Raw genomic sequence first — 26,093 nt, 5'->3', positions numbered from 1 at the left:
GGGTTCAGTAAAGAAAAAAAAACAACTAAGCATGTTTATTAAACTCTAATTTCACGATTAGTGATGATTAAACATAGTTAATTTTAATCCGCTTCGCAAAGATTTTTCCAAGGTGTGATTTTTTATTAATTTGATAAAATGCCACAACAAGATGAGAAATATGTACATTAATAAATGGTAAAGTTGACACTTTCCATCACTTTTCCTTAAGTTGAGCTGGCACCTACCACTGTATCTGATGATACGTATAGAGTGAGGACATGGTTGCCCATGGCAGGGACACGTGGTAATGTAAAACCTAATTTGGAGTATTCATTTGGATTAAAATGGGTTACACATGGAAGGATTGTAGAGTGACATGTGGCACATGGTAGCCACCTGGTGCCAATGTTGAATGTGGTAGCCATGTCATCGCTAGACTCATTCATAAATTCTATTTCACAGTGTAACATTTAGAAGTAAGCATGGTTGAAAAGAGCCACGACTTAATGGAAACTACGAGACGAATACTTTATGTGTTATATGACGGGGAGATTCATGTCTTGCCACAATGTTGTTAAATCTGGGTTTGTCAATGATTTTTTAAAGTATCAAATTTATTTATGCATTCAAAATACTTTTTAGATAATCAAGAAACCACAATCTCATCCAAAATGATATGATCAAACTTTAATGAAAAAAGCATGATTGAGGAATCTTAATGATAGAAATTAATATTTCAAGTTGCATCCCTACATTCAGTTATGGATCCTCTCCATGGATGTCACTGTCATGGGGGGCTCTGACCTCCCACCCTCAATCCCTTTGAATCTCTCTCTCTCTAGGTGCTATTTCTTTCAAATACCTAGTATGATCAAGCTTGAACGAATCCAAATCCAAGCATGAAATATTTGTGAAGAACTAAAGAACCTTCCAAAGGTTTAGGTCAACCTAAAAAAATAAAGAACTAATGCAATCAATCTTGTTGAAAAAGGCTTGGCTGGCTAGTTTATGGGAATTTTTCCTTCCCCATAAATCCTCTAACAATTAGTAGAGATGATTTAGAAGCCCCTTGTCAAAGGGAATATTAAAATTTATTTTTGTGGAAAAGGATTTTATACAAGGAATATCAATATCTAATCTTTAATTATGGTACCTACTTTATGGGAGCTCAGGGTCTATATTTAGATAAGTGGACCCTAGATTTTAATCCTAAAAAAAACATCCCTTCAGCTATTCTTGTTTGGGTGAAGCTTCTCCACATCCCGCTTCAGTAATATGATGAAGAAAACTTAATAAACATAGGCAATTACCTACGTAGATATATCTATAAGGAAGAGGTAAGAGAATCAATTGTTAGAAATTAATTAACGTAGCAATAAAACATATAAAAATATTGTGGAAACACAAACATAGAAACACGTAAAACAAGAGAGACATAGATATACGTGGTTCACCCAATTTGGGCTATGTCCATAGAGAAACATCCAATCCTTCCTTTTATATTATCTAGAAAAATGAAGAGATACAACCAATAGCAGATCCGTTGTAATTTCCTCTTTGCTCTTACATGACCTCCTCTCCCTTTCTCACTCAGAATAATAATACAGAATCACAATACAATTTCCTATATAAACTGAGGATTTCCTTCTACGGAAAAAAACCTAAATTATAACAACTTCTATTGTTAGTTCATCCACCTAATGAAAAACCCAAATTGACTATGAAATTACAATATTTTACAAGGAAAATTTTCATCTATTTTTAGCTTCTAGGGAGCTCCCCCCGAACCCTACCGGGGGGCTCATAAAATTGTCGTCCCCCCCCCCCCCCCCCTTTGACAACAATCATTCAGGAAATGTTGCCTCCCTGTTAGGGTTAAGGATCCAACATGGTTGAAACAAAAGAACTTATGAACAATTAGGAAGATAATCAGGCTCCACACCTAACAATATCCCACTTAGAGACTGATTATATAAACTCCATCGTTGTTTCACTTGTTGGACCATGACTCCACTTCAACCTAGATATTTCTCATCTTCACCATCATACTTGAAGACCAATTGAAACTAATCAAAATCTCAGTTTCTCCCCGGTTACAACTTTTGTTAACATATCTACAAGATTCTCATTAGTATGTACCTTTTCCAGCTTCAACTATCCATCTTCCAACATTGACTGTATGAAGTGGTATTTGAGTTGTATATGTTTAGTCTTTGAATGAAATTCTGAGCTCTTTGTAAGATGAATGACACTCTAGATGTCACTTTATAACCTGCCCATCTCCTGCTTCTTGCTAAATTCATCCATAAACCTTTGTAACCAAAACATTTCTTTACTAGGCTCTGTAGTAGCAACGTACTCTGCTTCTGTTGTTGAAAGTGAAACAATGTTTTGCAATTTTGAAACCCAACTAACATTTGTTCCACCTAAGGTAAACGCATACCCTGTGGTGCTCCTCTTTTTATCTCTCACCTTCCATATCTGCATCAACATATCCCTATAGTGAAATTTTTGAACCACCACAACATAATGATTGATTTGTGATACCTCTCAAATACCTAAGAATCCACTTCATTTCCATTCAATGCCCTTTTCTTGGATTTTTCATATAGGTCCTTACAACTCTCACTGCATGTACAATATCAGGCCTTGTGCAACCATTCTATACATTAAGCTTCCAACTACTAATGCATATGGAACTTTTCACATATAATCCTTCTCTTCCTAAGTCTTGGGAGAAATCTCGTTACTTAGTTTGAAATGGCTAGCCAAAGGTGTACTAACTAGTTTTGCATTCTTCATATTAAATATTTTCAACACATTTTCTATTACTCACTCTGAGATAATGTTAATTTGTGATTTTTCTATCTCTATTTATTCTCATACCAAGGATTTGTTTTGCAGCACATGGACCCTTCATTGCAAATGAATTTTCCAATTTTCCTTTGAGCACATTTACTTCCTACATGTTAGACCCTACAATAATAATTTTATCTACATACAATAGAAATATAATATAGTTTCTATCATTTTCCTTTTTAAGATAAACACAATGGTCAAAGTGGCGTCTAGTATAACCTTGTTTAGACATAAACCTGTCAAATTTTAGATACCACTACCTTGGAGCCTGTTTTAATCCCTACAAACTCTTCTTCAATTTGCACAGTAATTTTTCCTTCCATTTGACCTCATACCCTTGTGGCTACTGCATATATATTTCTTCCTCCAAATCCCCATGGAGAAAAGTTGTCCTTACATCTAAGTACTCAAGATGTAAATCTTGTACTTCCACTAGACTTAAAATAGTTCTGATTGAAGTCATTTTAACAACAGGAGAAAAAAATTCATCAAAGTATATACCTTTGTTTTGTGAAAACCTCTCCACCACAAGTCTAGCCTTATACTTTTGTTTACCTCCATATTCTACCTTCAACCTGAAACTTATTTATTCTGCAATTTTATTTCACCTACAGGTAACTTGACTAACTCCCAAATCTAGTTGTGCATCAAGGAGTCCATCTCCTCTTCCATGGCTTTCTCCCACTTCTTCATAGCTTCTACCTTCATTTCTTCTTCATATCTTTCTGGTTCACCAAAATCAGTCAACGATACATAATATAATGAAGGAGAGTATTTTTTAGGGGGTCTACTTATCCTAGTAGATCTTTTGACACCACTTTCAGGGGTTTGAGGTGCATTTTTTTGTTGTGGTTTTTGTTTTTGTTGTGGTTACTATTCATTATGATTTTCAGGCACCTTTACTTTTTTTGTGATCTCATCAAGCACTATGTATTATTTTTTTTCCTTTTCCTATTTCTTTCCCTTCATCTAATCCTTATACAAGACCTTTTCATTGAATATGATATCTCTACTCCTAATGATTTTGTGATTTTATAATTATATAAACGATAACCAAAAGCATTAACACCATTTTCAGTAAAGGTACATTTCTTTGATTTTGTCTCAATCTTTTTTCTATATTTGTTATTAATGTGGACAAAAGGATTCACAACTGAAAGTCTTTAAAAATGGGTAGTTTACATTTTTACATGTCCATGCCTCAATAATACCACCATCCAAGGAACTTGAAGGCCCTTTGTTTATTAGATAAACAACAATATCTATAGCATCTTCCAAAAATTGTAATGGGACTCATGCATGCAATCTCATGCACCTTGCACACTCCATGATTTTCCTCCTCATCCTTTCTGATACACCATTTTCTCGTGGTGTTCCTGGAACTGTCTTCTCTCTATGAATTCCATGCTCTGAATTGTGATTATAAAACTTTTTGTTGCAGTATTCACCTCCATTTTTTGATCTGAGACACTTCAAATTTTTTCATGTCTCATTCTCAAGCAAAGCTTTCCATTTCTTGATAGTATCAAATACATCATATTTATTTTGAATACAATAAATATAGTTTCCCTACTTGTATCATCAATAAAAGTAACATAATATAAAAATCCATGGAGAGATGATACCTGTGCAAGTACCCATATCACTCTCTTATTTCCTTCCCAAATCTGAGAAATATCACTCTCTTTTGTTTTCCATAAACCCAATTTTCACATAAATCCAAATCAACATGCTTCAAACCTGGAAACAAATTTCATGAGTGAATAATTTACGGCCCCTTCTCACTCATGTGCCCGAGTCTATGGTGCCACAATGCCATATATTCTCCTATGGAGGTTAAATCATTAACATAATTAGAAATATCATTGCATAAATACAATGTACCAACCTTTTCTCCTTTTGTTATTACTAGGGATCCTTTAGTGACCTTCCAGGTTTTGTTTGTGAATGTAGTTACACAGCCTTCAACATCTAACTACCCTAATGAAATTATATTTTTCTTCATATCTGGAACATGCCTTACCTCATTCAGTATCTATTTCTTTCCATTTTGTTTCTTTATAAAAAACTTACCCATTAAAATGATTTTACAGGTTTTATCATCACCCAGATGAACCTGTCCAAAATCTCCTTGAACATAGTCATGAAAATGTTTCCTATCAGATGTGGCATGGAATGAGAATCCTGAATCTACCACCCATGAATAAATAATATTCTCTAATGAAAGAATAAAATCATCTTGCAACACATCACCTGTCACATTTTCTTCATAATTATTCTCTTGTTGTTCATCTCCTTCTTTTCCCTTCTGATATTTGTAGTCTTTTTTCAAGTGTCCTTTCTTTCCGCATTTCTAGCACACTATCCCCAATCTGGACTTGGATCTTCCTTTCATTGGCTTACTGCAATGTCCTAGGCTCTTTCCTCTCTCTAGTTTTCTTCCTCTAGTATTTGTAGCCAAAGCATTACATGTTGTCTCACTTGAGCTTTTCCTTCACATTTCCATGCTAAGGATAACTCCAACAACATCATCAAACTTTAAAGTACTAGATCTAGAGACAGAGTTACTAATAGCCATGACTAAGCCATTCCAAATTTCTTGCAATGAGAACATAAATAATAGAGCACTAACTTCATCATCAAAATTACCTCTATAGAACTCAACTGACTAGTAATTGTGCTAAATTCATTTAAATGCTCAGCAACAGATCCACCTTCTGACATCTTCATATTAAATAGACACTTCATTAAAAATACCTTATTTGAGGCTGAGGTTTTTTCATATAGTTTGGCCAATGTCATCATTAAACCTTCTGTTGTCATTTCCTTTGAAATGTGGAATGCCATCGACGTTGGCAGACACAGTCGTATTGTTCCTAACACCTTTATGTTGATAAGATTGATAAGGTTCATCAATAGGTACATCATAAGGATCATAATGCCATCCTCCAACTTTAGAACTATCTCTTTCTCACATTTATTTACAAATTTTGTTATATTATGCTTAGTGAGAGGGGTAAAGGATGTTTTACTATGTCAGGTGGCCTAATATGGTTTAAATTCAGGAAATGGAGCAATTTTGAGATGATTTCAATGTAGGAGCTTGGAGTAGACAACAAGGAGAGATTCTAGGAGGTTGTCCACCTCCTCAACTTCCTCAATCATCTAAAATCACCACTTTCTCTCTCATCAGCTCGAGGTTATTGGAAACCAAGCAGGACGAGGTCCTTGGTAGCCAAGTAAGTGTAGTTAAAGAAGATATAGATCCACCCTTCTTAAGTTTTGGGAGACAAACATTCCTATTTTCTAGGGAGTTGTTGGTAGCTATCTTCTTGTATAAATAAACATGCCAAAGATCTCATTAGGATTCGAATTTTGTTTGCAACTAAGAGGATATTGAGCTCAAGAACTTGAAATTGTTATTTTTCAATGGTTATGTGATGTATTTGACATTGATGCAATGATAATGAGAAGTTTCTTATTGATCAATCACTAAGTTAGTTCCAGAGGGCTGAGGCTCTTGGGTTTGGGCCCAACCCTACTGGATTATGTCCCTCTTATGTATTGGTATTTCTTTTTAGATTAGAATGTTTATTAGTTCTCTGCGTTTTATTTGAATATAATCCTTCAAAAATCTTGTGTTTGCTACCTCTATCTCATCTGTCTCATGAGAGCATGAATGGAAGAATTTACAATCACAACCTAAAATTTCTATGTTTACAATTTCTTGGAAGAAGGCATATATTAGTCATCTTGTTTTGCATATGTTTGTTGTAGCTTCGAAGTTGATTCATTGACTAGATCAACATTTTTGGCATAAATTAGATAGTGTTTAAATTTAACTCATTTTTTCCACTATTAGTTAAATTATTTTGTAAATGATAAAAGAGTATGTACATGCGATGTTCCAAGGTTGTTTGGATCTGCAGGCAAGGGGCCTTTCGCCATATCCATCCAGGACTTCTTCACCCTCTTTGATGAATCCCAAAATTCTGTTCTTGAGCTCATTCCCTTAGGTCAACATGAACTGCCCTTTTAGTCCAAAACAGGACTTCCTGAGGTGGCAAGCTTGGCTAGGGGTGTTTGCCACCTTTCATCCATCTACCACAACCTACATCCACATTTCTATCCCTTTATCTCATCATTCCTACCTTCCAAACCCTCTTGATAGCTTTCCTGTAGCAATGCAAGCCTTCATGTAGCAATACAAGACTCTTGTAGCGACTTCCTGTAGCATGCTTGTAACAACCTCTTTTACCTGCTATTTTGACCTGTGATACAAGTTTGACATAGTTTATGATCCAAGATGGATTTTGGATAAACTTCTAAGACTAAGTGTTCCTCACAGAGGAAAATGAAAGTCTAAGGATGCTCCCGGAAATAGTCCCATTGCGTAGATCTTTTCATTCTAAATCTACTACAATTTGAATGGGCTAAAATGGACCTCGAATGTAGAAGTTATCGCAAAAATAAGTTGCCATTTGTTCTTTGAAAAAGAGGCAAAATCTTAAAAAAATGGCCTAAAAGGCTTTATAAAGGAAAATCGCATCGGAATGGTCCAAGAGGTGGACTTAAAGTGGAGGCGAAAGAGACCCCTGATTACCGATCCCCAACATATCGGGTCGGAGGCAGGCATATGCAAATAATATAAGGAAAGGACCTCGGGCCAATGCAACATTGTGATTTCCGATATCAGCATCGGCGATGCTATGAGATAAGGGAAGGAACCTCGGGACTATGCGACATGTGATTGCAATATATCACATCACAACATCATATCGCAATAATATAAAAGGGGCCAATACCATATGGACATGTGATTCCCGGTCTGCGGCGTGTAATCTCAGCTGTCGGATTTGAAATGAGATCAACGACTAGGATTAAATCAGCAGTTGGCAGATCGGCGATCCGTGACACAAAGGGCCGATGCGATAGCGATATGCGATGCGATCTGGACCGTTCGATTAGGGATCAGATCAACGATTGAGATTAAATCGGCGATCGGCGGTTGGCGATGCCCGATAGTAGGGCTAATGCGATTTTGAATGCAATAAGCGATAAGGGCCAAACCCGATGGGGATTATAAGCCTGATTACATAATTTTTGAAGTCTAGGAATTTAGATTTTCTGTGTTATCCCATTTATTTGGGATTTTGGTCATGCGATGATGCGATAGCGATATTGCGACTAATGGCAAACTTGATTGGGTTATAGGGGTGATTTAATGAAATTTCAAGTCTGTAATTCATGCCCGATAGTGTAATTTCTGAAAAATATCTGTGTATTGGATTTTTCTCCATTTTCGGGTTTTTGCCTGGAAGAAGGCCTCGATCCCTCTGTAATGGCCCCTGATCACTGTGCCATGCTACAAGAGGATGGTTTTGGCAGACAATGATGCATTTGAAGCCACAGAGCCGCAGAGCCATATGGCCAATCAAACAAACAACATGTAGAGAAGCCACAAAGCCGCAGGGGAGTAGTGACACGCAAAGAAATGGATGGGGAAGCCGCAGAGCCGAAAAATGCCTCAAAGGAGTTGGAAAGCTCAATTGATGAGGTAGTTGAAGATTGTTGTAGCTAATGTGTAGACAGCTGGAGATTGCTAAAGGAGAGTTGTTTGCTATGAATGCAAAAAGCCAGAGAGCGCGATTGATAGGAAGCAAAGCTGCTAAACGTCACTGAAAGGTTGCTAAAGGTCACTTGGAGGTTGAGTGAACCATTGATGCATGCAAAGGCCAAGAGAGAGCTTAGAGAAGCTAGAGTCGAAGAGCTAGAGCCAGAGCTGAGAGCCAAGAGTCATAGCCAGAGCCAAGAGCCAGAGCCAGAGCCAGAAAGCCGAGAGCTTCCGAGCCAGGGATAAGATGGTGTTCTAAGTCCATTGTGTTCTATGTAAACTAGTGGAGTTTAGCATGGAACTTGTAAAAAAAATGCTGCCATAATCCCAGAGAGCCTAGTTGAGTTGACTAGAGCTCAAGGAGACATAGCCCAAGAGTTTTGGGTGAACTCCATATTAAACTTGTTGCCTTACGTGTTTGTTATTTGTTGTAATATTTTACTGTTATATGTATGTTATAATAGCATAAACAACATAATTTTAAAGCACATAAACAGTCAGAAATAAACACAAACATACACCTTATTTTCAAGCACATTATTAATTCCGTATTGGTTAATCAATAAATCTTGGGAATACTTAAGCTTTGGAAGTGGGAGAGGTTCTTGTAAGTTCACAAGAAGCCTTTAGTGCCCCATTTTCATATCAGGTGGTATCAGAGCCTGAGATTGATTAACCCCACCTTCAGGAAGGTGATATCAAAGCTGGTTATACCAGAGCAAGTGGTATCAGCTCAGAATGGTTGATAGACAAAGCAAAGATTGCTTGTCTGAAAGGTGTTTAGCAGTCAAGGATTTATTGTCTGATTGATTGTATGCTTGTTTGTATACTGACTATTGTTTGAGTTTGCAGAGGTGAAGGGAAAGCTATTGATAGCTTAGTCCAGGAAAGATAAGAAGGAAGAAGGGTTGAAGGCATTCTTCTATCCCAAAGGACCTCAAGGCAATCCTTGAAGCACAAGAGGTTTGTTGCAAAAGGTTGCTTGAATAAGCTCTTTATTAATCTTGTTTGAAGTTCTTTTGTTCATTGGCATAATGACAACTTCTACAAGTGAGTCTTCGAATTCCTCCTTCATCACAAGATTCTTTGATGAAGACATGAAGGAAGACTTGTTCATCATGATGGAGAAGGTGAGGGAAATGCATGAGGATGGAAGGAAGAGCATCATACTTAAAGAGCAGTTGAATTCCATGAAGGAAGAGAAGCAGTTGCTTTCCAACAAATTGCAGGAAATGGAGAGCCAACTTCATATTGTAAATATGAACCTGAAAAGGATGCATGAGTTAGAGACACAACTCTTTGTTACCAAAGAAGCCTTGGTCAAGTATCAGCTTGAAGAAGAGGTAAACCATTACAGTTTCTAAGAATGCTTAAATTATTCTAAGAATGCTTATATTGGTTCTTTTGAAAAGCATACCAGAGGCATAGGTTCCAAGATAATGTCCAAGATGGGCTATGAGGGAAAAGGCTTGGGTAAACATGCACAAGGTATTATTGAGCCAATAATGATTGAGGAAAGGCGTAAGTATTTGGGTCTTGGCTATGGACAGTCTTATAGAGGAAGTTCCAAAGCTACCGTGAAGACCATTGAAATAGTTCCAAGAAGGAGTTTCGTTGCAGGTCCTCTACCTCAGAAGTGTGAAGATTGTATTCAGGAGGAATGCAATAGCTTGAAACATCATTTGCAGGATGCAGGTGTTCAGAAGCACACACTTGAACCAGAGAGTTGTGGAGACTCTAACAGCCTTGAAGAGATTGATGGTGTTCCGAAGGGAGCCACTTTTTCATTTGCTTCACCACCTCATGAAGGCAATAAAGATGAAAGAGAAAGGTATAAATCTGGTTCTAATCATCTTCCTTTTGATTTTGCAAAGCATGATAAATTTCCACATAGATATGGGAAAAGAATTGCATGTTCCTTTTGTGGTTTGGATAACCATAATGTTTCTAGATGTTGGAAGAGTATAGCAACATGCAGGAAACTTTTGAAGGAAAGGAAGCAAGAAGCCAAAGGTCCATTGGACAAGGCAAATCATGCTATCAAGAGGACGCACATATGTTGCACTTACTGCCATACGCAAGGGCATCTTGTTGAAAGGTGTTGGACTTTGAATCCAGCAATTCTTCCACAAAAACTGAAGAAGGTGGAAAGAGAAAATGGTAGGAATGGAAAGGAAGTTTCCATTAATGATGTGTCTCAGGATGATTCACATGTTGATGCTGATGTGCATACAAAGGTAGTACCTTTGAAAGGGATTGGTGATAAATGGTTAGATTTCTTATCCAATTAAGATTGCATGTCTATTGATGCATCTATTTACATTTCTTTGTTAATGGAATGCAAGTTGCAGGATTTTACCAAGAAGGTGAATGGAGAAGTTGAGTAGGAGACTCACTTTGTTGCAGCAATATTATATTTCATTTCAGCTTCGAAAGTACAGTGTGTTTAATTGAAATTTGAAAGATGAAATGCATGCATGAGAATGTTGTGCATGAACACAGGGATGTTGATGATTTCCTTGTTTTTGAACATGTATGTGTAATTAACTTGAAGGGTTGATTGATTTGTTGTAACATGCATGTAATGTTGACTTGGGAGAAGTTAACTTGATCTCCAAGATGGAGATAATGATGAAATGTTTCATCTTTTGAAAAAGAGTCCTAAAGGTCTTTTTCTACATGCTTAACTTGAAGGGTCATTTGTTTTAAAGGCATGTTTTGTGGGCTTGATATCTAACCCATCATTTGTATGCAGATGTAAGATATGGAGGTATTCACAAGATGTGAAAATATGTTTCTTTTGTTGAAGCAGGAGTTTAGGCCATCCTGTTCTTGTCTGTATTTCTATTGTTGTTAACAGTTGTTGTTGGCAGCGTTTCAAACAGGTACAAATGAAAATTTTGTGGAGCAGATATAACTTCACATTTGTTTGAGCCACCTTGGATCAATGATCAAGGAAGAGAGTTCAAACTACCTTCTGTGACCATCTCAGCAGGAGTTCTATAGGAAGGCAAGGAGGAAGGTAGTTCTTCCCAGGAGCACCATCACATCCAGGAAGGAAAGTGGTCAAAGGCTTTGGTTCAGAGGCACTATGCAAGGCAAGCATGTGGAGGTTGAAAGAAGAGGGTTTTATTACTCCCATTTATTGTTTAGATCAGTATATCAGTCTTTTGGAGACCAAAATTTCTTTAGTGGGAAGGCATGATCCAAAATGGATTTTGGATAGACTTCTAAGTCTAAGTGTTCCTCATAGAAGAAAATGAAAGTCTAAGGATGCTCCTGGAAATAGTCCCATTGCGTAGATATTTTCATTATGAATCTACTGCAATTTGAATGGGATAAAATGGACCTCGAATGCAGAAGTTATCGCAGAAAGAAGTTTCCCTTTGTCCTTTGAAAAAGAGGCAAAATCTTCTAAAAAATGGCCTAAAAGGCTTTATAAAGGAAAATCGCATCAGAATGGTCCAAGAGGTGGACTTAAAGTAGAGGTGAAAGAGACCCTCAATTACTGATCCCTGACATATTAGGTCGGAGGCAGGCATATGCAAATAATATAAGGAAAGGACCCTGAGCTGATGCGACATTGCGATCACCGATATCAGCGTCGGCGGATCGACATCGGTGATGCTATGAGATAAGGGAAGGAACCATGGGACTATGTGACATGCAATTGCGATATATTGCATCGCAACATCGTATCATAGTGAAATAAAAGGGGCCAATACCATATGCGACATGTGATTGCCGATCCACGGCGTGCGATCTCAGTCGTTGGATCAGAAATGAGATCAACAGCCAGGATTAAATCAACGGTCGGGAGATCGGCGATCCCCAATACAAAGGGCCAAAGTGATAGCAATATGCGATGCAATCTGGACCGTCCGATCGGGAAACGGATGAATGGTCCAGATTAAAGTGGCGATCTGCGATAACACGGCTAATGCAATTGCGATTGCGATAACCGATAAGGGCTGGACCCGATGGGGATTATAAGCCCGATTACATAATTTTCGAAGTCCAGGAATTCAGATTTTATATGTTACCCCGTGTATTTGGGATTTTGGCCATGTGATGATGTAATAGTGATATTGCGACTAATGGCTAACCCGATAGGGTTATAGGGGCGATTTAATGAAATTTCAAGTCCGGATTTCACGCCCGATAGTATAATTTCAAAAAAATCTCTGTGTATTGGATTTTTCTCCATTTTCGAGTTTTTGCCTAGAAGAAGGCCCCAATCCCTCTGTAACGGCCCCTGATCACTGTGCCATGCTGGAAGGAGGCGTTTTTGGAAGACAATGATGTGTTTGAAGCCACAGATCCCTAGAGCTAGATGGCCAGTTGAACAGATAATGCGCAGAAAATCCACAGAGTCGCAGGGGAGTAATGACAAGCAAAGAAATGACTGGGGAAGCCGCAGAGCTAGAAAGATGCCTCAAGGGAGTCAGAGAGCTCAATTGACGAGGTAGTTGAAGATTGCTATAGCTAACGCGCCGAGAGTTGGAGATCATTGAAGGAGAGCTGTTAGCTACGAGAGCGAAAAGCCAGAGAGCATGATTGATAGGCAGCAAAGCTGCTAAAGGTCGGTGGAAGGTTGCTAAAGGTCACTTGGAGGTTGAGCTAACCATTGATGCACGCAAAAGTCGAGAGAGAGCTCAGATAAGCCAGAGCAGAAGAGCTGGAGCCAGAGTCGAGAGCCAAGAGCCAAGAGTCGGAGCCAGAGCCGAGAGCCAGAGACAGAGCAAGAGCCAAAGCCAGAGCTAGAGCCAGAAAGTCGAGAGCTTTAGAGCTAGGAATAAGATGGTGTTCTGAGCCCATTGTGTTCTGTGTAAACTAGTGGAGTTGAGCGTGGAGCTTGTAAAACAACTGCTGCCATAATCCGAGAGAGCCTAGTTGAGTTGACTGGAGCTCAAGGAGACATAGCCCAAGAGTTTTGGGTGAACTCCATATTAAACTTGTTGTCCTATGTGTTTGTTATTTGCTGTAATATTTTACTCTTATATGTATGTTATATCAGCATAAACAACAAAATTTTAAAGCACATAAACATTCAAAAATAAACACCAACATACACCTTATTTTCAAGCACATTATTCATTCCACATTGGTTAATCAATAAATCTTGGGACTATTTAAGCTTTGGAAGTGGAAGAGGTTCTTGTAAGCTCACAAGAAGCCTTTAGTGCCCCATTTTCATATCCGTTTAGGAGTAGGTTAACTCCCAGCTTGGATTCCATGATCAAGGGCAACACCTAGGTCATTCCAATTGATCCAGGTGGTTCTAAAGACCCTAAAAGGTCATAGAGGGCATATAAATAGCTTGAAATCCAAAGTGTTCATATTTCTCTCAAAATAGAACCAGATCAAAGTTATTATCTCCTTGATTCCAACAGTGCAAACGAAACTCAAATCCGAGTCCGTATGACCAAATTATGACTCTTCAAAGTTTAAAAAAAAGTGGATCCATAGAGTGCCACATGGCATCTGAGTCAGCAGGTGGGACCCACGGATTACATAGCAGTCGACTAATGACTTATTAGCCATTGACACTTGGTGCTCATCCATTGGTTCCTTATCCCTACAAAAAAAGACAAAATAAAAATATTAAAATACCATAAAAGACAAAATCATTTTAAATATGACCAATGGTTATTTAATAACCATATAACAAAAGTCATATATAACATGGTTAATATGATTCCATATTAAACAAACAAATAATTCAACGAAAAGTTAAAGGAATATGGTTGAATGTATAAGATATGGTACGATTATAAGTCTTGTTATAACATGGTTATGAGTTGTTATAACACAAAAATTCAACGGCACAACCATGCAATGGTTCCGCAAGTGGCAACACAAACCATTACATATGCCAACGCGAAAAATGTTAAACTTGCCACCAAAATGGTTAAATTCCAACCATTACATGCCAATTCAAATCTCGTGCCAACAAGAAGTTTTTGATTAAATAAAACAATCAGCCAATTTTGGGATGCAGGGATTCGAACCCCAACCTCTACCCATCTAGTCTACTCTGCCACGAATGAGCCACGGTGTCAATCTTTGGTTGTTTTGACGAGGGTTTAGTATTTAACCCTTTGACAATTTATTTGCACGGGGAATGCAACGGTGGAATGTAGAACACGACGGAACCCTGAGCGTGAATGGAACCTCGCCAAGTAGTGGAACCATAATGCAGTGCCAGAGGGTAGAACCATGATTTGCATGTTTTTCGAGGCAGATCATTTTTTTGAGAATATTCATTGATGCCCGAAAGATTCTTTGAGGAGATTAATTTTTATTTTGTCAAAATGATATGAAGTTTATGGTCATTTTAACCAGAATTTCTCGGGGAACGCAATGGTGAAATCAAAATCACCATCTGAGCAATAGATTCCCAACAGAGTAGAATCTTTGAAGAATCCTGAGGAAACTTTAGATTCCCTTGGACGCTAAAATTTGCCAACAAAATCTTTGGAGAATCACAGGGAATATAAAAGCTTCCAAAAGGCCCAGAATTTGACAGTGTTAGAATTGGACAAATTGGTAGTCGATTTTACACTAATTGACACCAGAAATTTAGTGGTGTAGTGAGTCTTTGTAGCTGAGCCTTTCCTTTTTCAGCCAACTTCAGAAGTGAAGGAACAAGAAGCAGTCATGTTATGTTACCTTTCATTATTCCTGAGATGATGCAGTATTCTTGAGACCCCTATTTGATATTATGTCAAGGGATCATTATTGCCACATTATGTGAGATTTCATTAGATTTTCATGCTATGTATTGTTGTTGAGATCCCTGTGTAACTATGTTGAAGGAATACCCGTTGCCACATTATGTGAGATACATGTTAGTTTGTCACGCTGAAGGAAGCCCATTTTGAGTGAGAATTCTTGTAGGGAGAATGTCTCATGGGGAGATAAGCCACCCTTATTAAGCAAATATGACCTTGTTATGACAAAGGATACTCCATGTACATCATCATCATTTCTAGCATTATATGAAGCAGTCTCCACCATCTTGACACTGGGCCCAGAGACGTAACCCACACTAGGTGAACTCTGTTATCAAATGTGTCTTGTTCATAATTTAATGATCATCATTATGTTTCCTCTTGTTTAAGCATGCACATGTGGTTATTTTATGCTCTTTTGAATGAAATTCTAACAACATCACAGAACTAAAATATCTTGGATAATTCTGATAGTTGAAGGATCCCAGATCAAGTTTGGTATTAGAGCGGTCTTCTCATTGATGTGAAATGCGAGCATGAACGATTGAACATGCAACAATGGAGGATGAAAAAGAAATGTACAAGGCCTTTCTCAAGATGTCTAAAATGGTGGGCATAATGTATGAAGCTTATGAAAAGAGAACAGAGGAAGAAGAGAAAGAAAGAGCAGAGGACGATGTTCCATCTACACCTTCCAGTGTACATTCATCACCTTCATCGTCTTCTCATCATTCGAATGAGGAGATCAACCAAAGCCTTCAAGCTGATAATGCTGAATTGAAGATGCTTCTATGAGAAGAGAAAAAGGAGAAGCAATGATTGCAACTTCAGTTGTGGGAGACAAAAGAGGCCCTAGAAGAATTCAAGTGCAATGAACAGAGTCTTCAAGAAGAGCATGTTGAATTAAGGAGGCTTCTACAAGAAGAGAAAGATGAGACGCAGAGACTGCAGCTTCAACTACAAGCCATGATAGAGGCATTGGATGAGTTAAATAGAAACGAAGGCTTAGAGAATCCCTCGTCACCTATTTCAGAATCAACAATTGAGGTAAATAATATTGATCGTTATTCAGTTTCATCTTCACATGATGTTATTTCTATTGGAAATGTGGAGGTACCCATTACAGGAACTGACATGAGACTCCTTATCAAGATGGGGTACAAAGGAGGAGGATTTAGTGTTAATGGCCATGGCATAACTCAGCCATTGTAGGTTGTGCAAAGACCTTGATTTGCAAGTTTGGGATACACCGAAGGAGAATGCTCAAAGGTATCCGAAGCTTCCAAAACATTTTTGAAACCATCAAGGAAAGAGAATGATGGGAACACATCAACATCATCCCATGGTAGTGCACATTACATAGAAAGAGTTGAGGCAAGCTCTCTTTGCCATAATTGCACCAAAGACAACCAGGAGAGGTATAATAAGTCTAAGTATTCTAATGTTCATTTTGATTAAAATCATGTTGTTAATGATGAACGTAAATCATGTCATAAAAAACTATTTAGTTTTTAAGGTTTACATAACCATGTGATTGTTGAGTGCTAGAAGAGAATGGCAACACAAAAGAGAATGAGGCATGAAAGGCCTTCTCCACAACAAGGAAAGAAGTAGGTTAAGTAGCTCTAGAAGAAGAAGACATTTTGCAGTCGTTGCAACAGAGGTGGTCATCAAAGAGCCACATGTTGGAGTCTCCATCCAGAGAAATATATTAAGGACAAAGTTCCCGTGCATGAACCAGTTGAAAAATTTGTTTGACAAGTAAATCCGCCAGAGAGAGATGAACCATTCACTTTGATAAGTGGGAGATGGTTTTTCTAGATGTGTTAGCTTGCCATGGTCGTATTTTGTAAATCATGTGTTGTGACTTAAAATGTAAAATTGATGATGTGTTTTCCATCACTTGTTGAAGCAACAATGATGTTTTGACCTTGTATTGATAGTTGGGGTATTGTTTCCATTTTGATGTAAACTTGACCACATAGTATGTGTTATAAAATCGTGGTAAGTATGGGATTCTTGGGTCATAATTAGTCAAGTAATTAAGCATATAATTTGTGAAATATTGTACTACAAGTTTGCAGATTATGCAAGTGTCGACTCATTGATTATGGCTTCGAAGAACAAATGATCAAAATATGGATTAGGGGCCAAAATTAGTTCAAAAATCAAATTTATCGGAATTATGAAAAACCTAAATGACTGTGTCTATCTCGGTGATACAATCCCAACACAAATCGTTTCACTCAAAACAGAGTTCATATGAGGAAGTTAGAGCCTGTTGTTCGTTTTCTTAAACAATGAAAAAAATTGCAGAACATGACAGAATGATGGCATGGCAGTATAGTCAGCATGATGGAATATTCTTCAGTTTTTTCCCAATGAGGCTCTGACAAGTGTCACTTCAGGATTCACTAGTTTGGTTGTGTTAAGGTGAAATTTCCCAATGTCCTCAAAGGTGGAATTATGAGTTCATAGTGAATATTATGTGGAAACTATTTTTTTAGAAACATATATATATATATATATATATATATATATATATATATATATATATATATATATATATATATATATATATATTATACAAATACTAACTATATCCAAATCTGCATAATACATAAATAATGGCGCAATGTTTTATTTGGTGAGAAAAATATATTAAGGGATGGGCAGAGGACGAGTCGAACCCGTGACCTCCCCCTCCCAAATCCATTGCTTATCATTGAACCATTGACGAACATGTTAAATTGTGGCCCCAACACTTTATCTTATGTCTACAGTGTATGCCAATAGCAAAGCGAAGGGGGACAACCGCGTGGGCCAGCCCCCTCACCATACGACCACATAATATAACCTTGGTCCAGTGCTAACAGATAAGCACACTTAGAGCGCCACTAATCTAGATTTAACTTAATTAATCTGTATGTTAATATGGTGGTAGTTTTGGATGCGTGCCAATTTCGGTAGAGTTCCCAAACTTGGCAGACTTAACTGGAGTCTTTCTAGTTTTAGCAGAGGTTTTCTAGGCCAAATTGGAAAAAGCCATAGATTGCTCAATTTCGAACAATTTTTAAAAATGAGTAGTAAATTTTGGATGATTTTAACCTTATGCAGACAATGGAATAGGTTTTAGAGGCAATATAATATTTCTAAAGGTGAGTTTTCCACATGGAAGTTCAGGGAAACCCAGGGCCACCAAGGAAGGAGGTCATGCCCAGATCAACAAGAGTTAGTTTTCAGAGATCTAATAGTCATTTTTGGGGTTTTTTGGTCCTCTGAACCCAATGGTATAGTTTGAAAATCCATTGGATTTGAGAAGAAGCTTTTAATCAGACATTTGACCAAATAATTCCAAGAGGTCCTAGCCATTGAAGGATGTCCTAAGAGATGTAGCCCAGTACTGGAGGATGAACTCCTTGATTAGATTTGTCTTATGATTTTGTTGTGTATATTTCTCTACATTTCATTTTCTGTCCATGTTATTTAAGGAGCTAATTAACTCATAATTATTATAAAATTATTTATTACAAAGCAATAGAACACATAAAATATATTGCAGAAATATAAACACAGAAAACGCATAAAACAAGAGAGACATAGATATATGTGGTTCACACAATTTGGGCTATGTCCATGAAGAAACAACCAGTCCTTCCTTTTATATTATCTAGCAAACTGAAGAGATATAACCTACAACAAATCCGTTGTAATTCTCTCTTCTCTCTCGCTCAATCTCCTCTCTCTTTCTCACTCAAAATACAAATCTACATAAACGCAATACAATTCGCTCATATATAATGAGGGGTTGTCTTCTAGGGAAAAAAACCCTAAATTAGACATAACTTCTACCATTAGATCTCCGCCTAATGAATGGCTCAGATTGACTACGAAATTACAACATTTTACAAGGAAAATTTACATCTACTTTTAGCTTCGGGTGCACTGCCCCCAATCTCTACTAGGGGGGCTCCTAAAGATAATTGTCACCCCTCTGGACCCCCCTTGCAATGCAAATATTATGGGCGGCATTGCCGCCACATTACAATTGGCGTCCAATGTAGTGATACCTATGAAAAAAGAAGATAATCAGGCTCCACACCCAACAATAATTTGCTCACACATGACACATAAAACACATATAACTTGACACATAAACCTCTTGCATAATTGGGTAAATGAGACGATCCTAAACATAATTTTAACTGATGAGGGAGCTTGCATAGAATTACCAATATTTCCCAAGATTTCAGATCAGGATGGCATCAGAGCACTTGTTAGATCATTTGAACCTTGAGATGGTTTGCCAAGGTTATCTAGAGAATTAGCTATTGGTTTTAAAATTGTGAAAGGATCATTTAACTGTGTGAAAGTTTGTGTGACAAGATGAAGCAAGGATAAGCACAAGATTGAGATTTTGGTTCTCAAATCATAGTAAAGAAGTTTATGAAGATTTTGGAAGTGTTGTGAAGCTCTTTAATTCATTACACTTGTGATGGCATCTTCAACAAGTGATGTTTTTAATCTCTTTTCCTTAGCAAGATTATTTGATGAAGAGATTTTGCAGGAGTTTTTCATCATGAGAGATATGGTGCAAGAGATGATTGAAGATAAGAAGGAGAACACTATAAGAAGGAGGAGAAGCAAGAGCTTCTTGAAAAGATGCATGAGATGGAGATCTTACTCTAAGGCCAAGGAAACCCTAGCCAAGTATGTGCATGAACAAGAGATATGAAAATCAAGTTTATCTTCAATTTCTTCTCAAAATGCATTTTTGGTGCTTTTGAAAGGCATACTAGAGGAATAGGGTCCAAATTATTGATGAAGATGGGCTATGAAGGTAAAGGGTTAGGCACACATGCACAAGGCATAGTTGAGCCAATTGTTGTTGAGGAAAGGCCTAGGTATTTGAGTCTTGCTTATGGAAAACATGATGGACAATGCTCCAAAGCCAAAGAGGCACATGAAGGTGTTCCAAGAAGGACTTTTGTTTTAAGTTCATCACCTTCAGCTTGTAAAGTTTGTGTTCATTAGGAATTCAAATTTTTTATACCCACTTTGCAAAAAAAAGCTCATAAGCATGCAAACAATGGTTTCAATGAACAAGAGGATGTTGAAAGCTCTAATGTTATTAAGACCATTGTTGGTATTTCAAAGAGAACAAACTACCTCTTCAAATTCACCTCCTCAAGAAGGCGATAAAGGTGAATGTTCAAGGTATAAATCTACCTTTAATCAAGTTTCTTTTGACTGTGACAAACATGGTAAATCTTCGTGTAAGAATTGGAGAAAAAGTTCATGTTCCTTTTGTGGTTTGAATAACCATAATGTTTCAAGATGTTGGAAGAAAATGGCCACATACAAGAACTTTCAAAGCAAAATAGACAGAAAGCCAAAGGTCCATTGGACAATGAAAACCATGTTCCAAAGAAGATGCAATTTTTTTGCACACATTTCCATAAGCGAGGTCATCTCATCGACAAATGTTGGAATTTGTATCCAACAACTCATCCAATGCATTTGAAGAAGGTGGAGAGAGACTTTGGAAACAATGGAAAAGGAGATTCCATAATTGATGTGGGTCAAGATTATTCACAAGATGATGTGCAGATGCAAGAATCACCATTGAAATGGTTTGGTAAGAGGTGGATTGATTTCTTATCAAAATAAGGCTTTCATTTCTATTGTTGATAGATACAATTCTTTGCCTTAAAAATGCATTTCTTTGCCTAATGAATGCATTACTTTTCTGTTTAAAGTATGTTGCAACTTGTATGATGCAAGATGTTGAAAGTGGAGTTATGTTTGACTCACTTAAATGCAACAAAGAATACAATATGTGGGTATGAGTTTGTATGTGAATTCATTCTTTTGAAAGCATTCTTGATGTTGCATATTTTCGCCATGAAGGTGTGTGAGAGTGGGGTATCTTACTCACTTCATTTTTCGCAAATTAGTCATTCTTGATGTTGCATATTTTCACCATGAAGGTGTGTGAAAGTGGGGTATGTTACTCACTTCATTTGCAACAAATTTGTCCATTAAGCTCTTATGTACCCATACATGTTTTTGGGCTTATTATACTTGTGTCTGGACTTGAGGGAGATTTGAAGAATTGTACACATACATGAGAGTTTGTGCGTGTGTGAACAATGAAACTAGCAGCATGCATGAGTGATTGACTTGTATTGGTCGATTGCTTTGTTAACATGTATGATTGACAACTTGAGAGTTTTCATTGCGTTTGGATACATGCATGAGTGTCGACTTGTGTCGATTGTTGTCACATGTATGTCATATTGACTTCAAAGAGTTGATTTTTTCTCCAAATATGAAAGGGAGATGCTGATGAATTGTTGCATGAGATGTAAAATTCTTGTTGTTTATACAAAGAATTGTCAAGTTGTTGTACATGCTTATGTTTGGCTCTCAATTAAAGTGAGTTGTTTGAAGAAGAGTGTATTGTTGACTTATGTTTAGTCAATGATGTCTTTTCGATTATGTGAATCGATGTTTTGTACACCAAGATGTAAGAGTACATGGAAATGTTACATGTTGTGACAATTTTTACTTTGAAGGAGAAAAAGAAGAGGTTGTCGATTTAAAATTTCTTGCATAATGCGTTTTTCCATTTAATGGGTGTTTCTTGTGACAAGATGCTACAGGATTATGGAAGGTCCATTCTTGAACAAGATGCTCACACTTGGCCTTCATTCTCAATTCATGACATGAAAAGAATGTTGAATTGGAGGATGATAGAGGCAAGAAGCGACAATGGACAAGATACCAAAAGTTTTTGGCCATGGAAGACCCTTGTTTTGTGTTAATGCCAAGAAGCAAAAGAGATGGCGAATGCATTCTTCCACATGTGGAATTTGGAATCGTGGAGGTAAAAGAATGGTCATTTCTTTTCTTTTTGTTACTGATATTGGAACTCATTACTATAGTTCACTTAGATGGGCTTAACTAAGAAAAGTGGTTTCCAAGAAGAAGCTTGCATCGAATGCATGTGTTGCAAAGAAGGAACATGATTCTCAGTGGGAAGGCTACAAGTCAGTTTTCCAAGCACCAAGGGATGACTTTGGAACAATAGGGTGTATAATCAATTAACAAGCAGCCAAAAAGTGTTGGATTGTGTCAGTGACAAAAGAAGAATAGTGGTTGAGGGACATAGCCATTTGCAATGCAAGGCATATCAGTGTACCCAAGTGGTTGTCATGGATATTTATTCAAGTAAACTTAGTTGATAGAACTTGGGAAGGAGAATAGTATCCATCTCTCATCGGATAACCAAATTTTGTGGGTCCAAAACCCCATTAGTGGAAAGGAGTGATCGGAATCTGGATTAGGGGCCAAAATTAGCTCAAAAATCAAAGTGCTCGAAATCATGCAAAACCTAAACGACCATGTATGTCTTAGCGATATGATCCCAACACAACTCATTTCACTCAAAACTAAGTTCATATGAGGAAGTTAGAGCCTGTTGTTCGTTTTCCTAAACAACTAAAAAAATTACCAAACAAGACAGAATGATGACATGGTAGTACAGTCAGCATGATGGAAATCATCTTTAGCTTTTTCCCAATGAGGTTATGAAAAGTGTCACTTCAGGATTCTCCAGTTTGGTTGTGTGAAGGTGAAATTGTCCAATGTCCTCCAAGGTGGAATTATGAGTTCATAGTGAATATTATGTGGAAATTATTTTTTTAGAAAAAAAAAAAAAAAAAAAAAAAATATATATATATATATATATATATATATATATATATATATATATATATATTATTTTATGTGATTTAATATCATATATTATATATATATTTTTTTCACTTCTGGTTCACGAATACCCGGGTCAATGGGTAGCCGCTACATCTAGGGTTGTTCAACACTGAGTGGACGCACCCGAAGGCATCAACACCCCTCGGCCTATTTACTGGCCTAACCCCAAGAGCTTTCGGGATTCGACCCTGTGACCTCCCATTGGCGAAGCACTTGATTTGACCGATTGAGCTAACTCTTGGGGCTTCATATATATATATATATATATATATATATATAATTTTTTTATTTTTTTTTATTGTAACAGCTACAACCACCCTACAAAATTTTTCCTTAGCTTTGTTTTGGAGCCTCTCTACCAACCATCCTCAGCAGCATGTTTTGCCCTATCAAGTACACAAGCTTCAGTGGTTTTCTAGCAACATGACAGCCTATGCATGATAGCTTGTTGCATTCCCCTCACAGGCTATTTCCCCAGACTTAGTCCAACTACAGGTTGAACAACTCCCTCAAGAAATTGTGCAATTTTGGAGGGGGACCAGCCTTACCTCCAGAAATTGTGCAATCTTGACTGGCAGCCTTATCGCCTAAGGAATTGCGTAATTTTGCGTGTCTCCTTCCCTGGAAAAATCACGCAATCTATCACAGCAAGATTTCTCATTCCAAAAATTTTCTAGACAACAGTTAGTTGCTCAGCCTAGAAATTGCATAATCATTTTGGGTAGCTAGCCCAACTTCCTTCTAGAATCTGCGCAAAAGCTTCCCTGAGTCAGGCAGGCTGTTGCATGTGCCATCGGGTTGACTGGCTCCACCCGGGACCGAGAAAACTTGAATTGCATGCATGGGCTGATTTTTTCCGAAATAGAAAAAAGAAACATGAAAAAAGCATCCCTAGATTTTAGGGATCTATTTTTTAGCAGTTGAAGGTTACATGCAAAGATTGTTTTAGAATATTTCCTCCAAGTGTCACTTTTTCCTAGTTTTGCGGCATGTGTCTCATGAGCCTCAAACTTATTTATTCGATACTTCAAATATCACTTATTCACATCGATCTTGGAGCTCGACCATCCCACAACACATATAGGAGTCTTTGACACATCCATCTCAGCTATTTCCAGGTAAGTCCTCTCAATTTGTCTTTTGCAGCATCTTTGTCGTTTTTTGTGTTTTGGCGTGTTTCAGTGTTGTCTTCTTGATTTCTGTGAATTCTTATTGCCATTTGCATGTATATTATCTTGTACTAGCACCATTTCAGTTTTTGTTAGCATCTCACTATTGTCGTATGAATGCCATTGTTTTGCACGAACGGTCGCTGATTCGATGACTCGCTTCATCCACATGCATGTTGTTCTGTTTTCTGAATTTCTCATTTACTGTTTGTATGGACGGTCATTCACTCCTACTTACACTTAGTATCACCATGCATTCACATTGACATCTACTTTCAGTTTCTCGTCAGTGGGTTCGGGCAGCCTTGGCCCAGACTCTACCTCACCTAGACAACATTGCACAATCCTAAGAGGGAAGGCTCCCCCTTCCTCTCAGAAAATGCACATTTCTGCCTAGTGAATATCCTCCAGTCTTGCATTGTGCAATTATGGGAGGCAATGACTGCTCGCCTAGAAGATTACGCAATGCAGTCACTGGGCCTGCAACCATTGCCAGCTGAAATTGCGCATTGCACAATTCCAACAGCCAGCAGGCCAGTATGGATTGCACATTATGAAATTCTAGATACCCACAAGCATCCCAGTAGCCCGAACTACTTTTTGTGTATTTCTGGCAGCCAGTCTCTTAGCCTCCTAGAACAAATTGTGCAATTCTTTCCAGTCAATCCCCAGGTATGTTGCATGTCGTTCCTCAAGTTTGCTTTGGTTTTAGTTGACAAATTTCTTTCCATGTATATTGCTATGTCTCCATATCTAGTAGGTTTTCATCTGCCTTTCAGCAGTTCAGTATCAATAGCCTCCAAGAGAGAAGGATCAAAGGACAATGACGAGAGTGCAACTGGAGAAACAGTTGAGCGAGTGTCTACAAGTCTGCCGATATATGAAGACGCCAAGCTAATCGTAGAAAATTACATCAAGCTGAAATGACAAGAGGTCAATAATGCATTTGCAGGAACATTTGGGGATTACCTCGAATACTGCCAAGTCTATGTGAACATTCACAAGTCCAACTTGTACCAGATTGCATGCAGGCATTTCATGCTCCCATGCGCAGACATGATACATTGGATCTTCTCGCACACTGATACTCATACAATGACATTGAGTAGTGTCAGTGGGACGGAGATTGCGACCTTCAGGGCACAATATTATGAACAAATGTCCCATATGTCAAAGCTCGTGGTCACCATGGAGATACCCTTTAGCATACCCAGTAGCAAAACTAATTCCAGGTATATCTTGAAGAACTGGGTGAAGGAGTTGGCCAAATTCAGGACGGCACCCATCCAGATCTACAAGACAAATATACTGCGGAAGGCATATCAATACTTGGTAATTTTTTCATGTTGCTCGTATGACCAAGAGAGCACAGAAACCTTCACGCGGAGTTGGGTGATCAGGTTGGACCAACTGGTCAGTGAAGGGAAAGCATGCAACTAGTCCGACATGTTGGCTTACTAACTAAAGGAATAGGTAATAAGAGTTCGACAATCACCCAAAGGTCAGCAAGAAGAAATCTACATGTCTGCTTACATCATGGATGCAATATGTTCCCATCAGGAGTTCCCGGGATTGAAATGGGCATGGACATCGGTGGAGAAATTTGTGAAAACTTATTGCAAAATGTTGTCCGAACGCAGCTTCAGGGAAGTTATCACACAGTTGTCCAATCATTTTGTCACCCTAGTGTACAAGATGATATTTGAATAGGATCCACCCTGCATGTTGAAGACAACAATGGAGGTATTGATCAATATAGCAAATTGGTATGCCTCACCATCTGGTGGGCTCCAGTATTGTAGCAATGATGCTACAACTCCTGGGACTCACTTCTTTACTTTTATCAACTCTGTAGTTCGTAACAAACTTGGAAGCGATGGTGCTATATGCACAAGTACTAACACTTATTGTAGGCTGTCACTTGACCAGCTCGCACAAGTTTGATAGAAGCTTAAG

This window comes from Pinus tabuliformis, chromosome 5_1 (genome assembly GCF_031772625.1).
Source record: "Pinus tabuliformis cultivar Carrire ecotype Pingquan chromosome 5_1, CPIR1, whole genome shotgun sequence".
NCBI classification, from domain to species: domain Eukaryota; kingdom Viridiplantae; phylum Streptophyta; class Pinopsida; order Pinales; family Pinaceae; genus Pinus; species Pinus tabuliformis.
The sequence above is the reverse complement of the archived record's forward strand: the minus strand, read 5'-3'. Positions refer to the sequence as shown.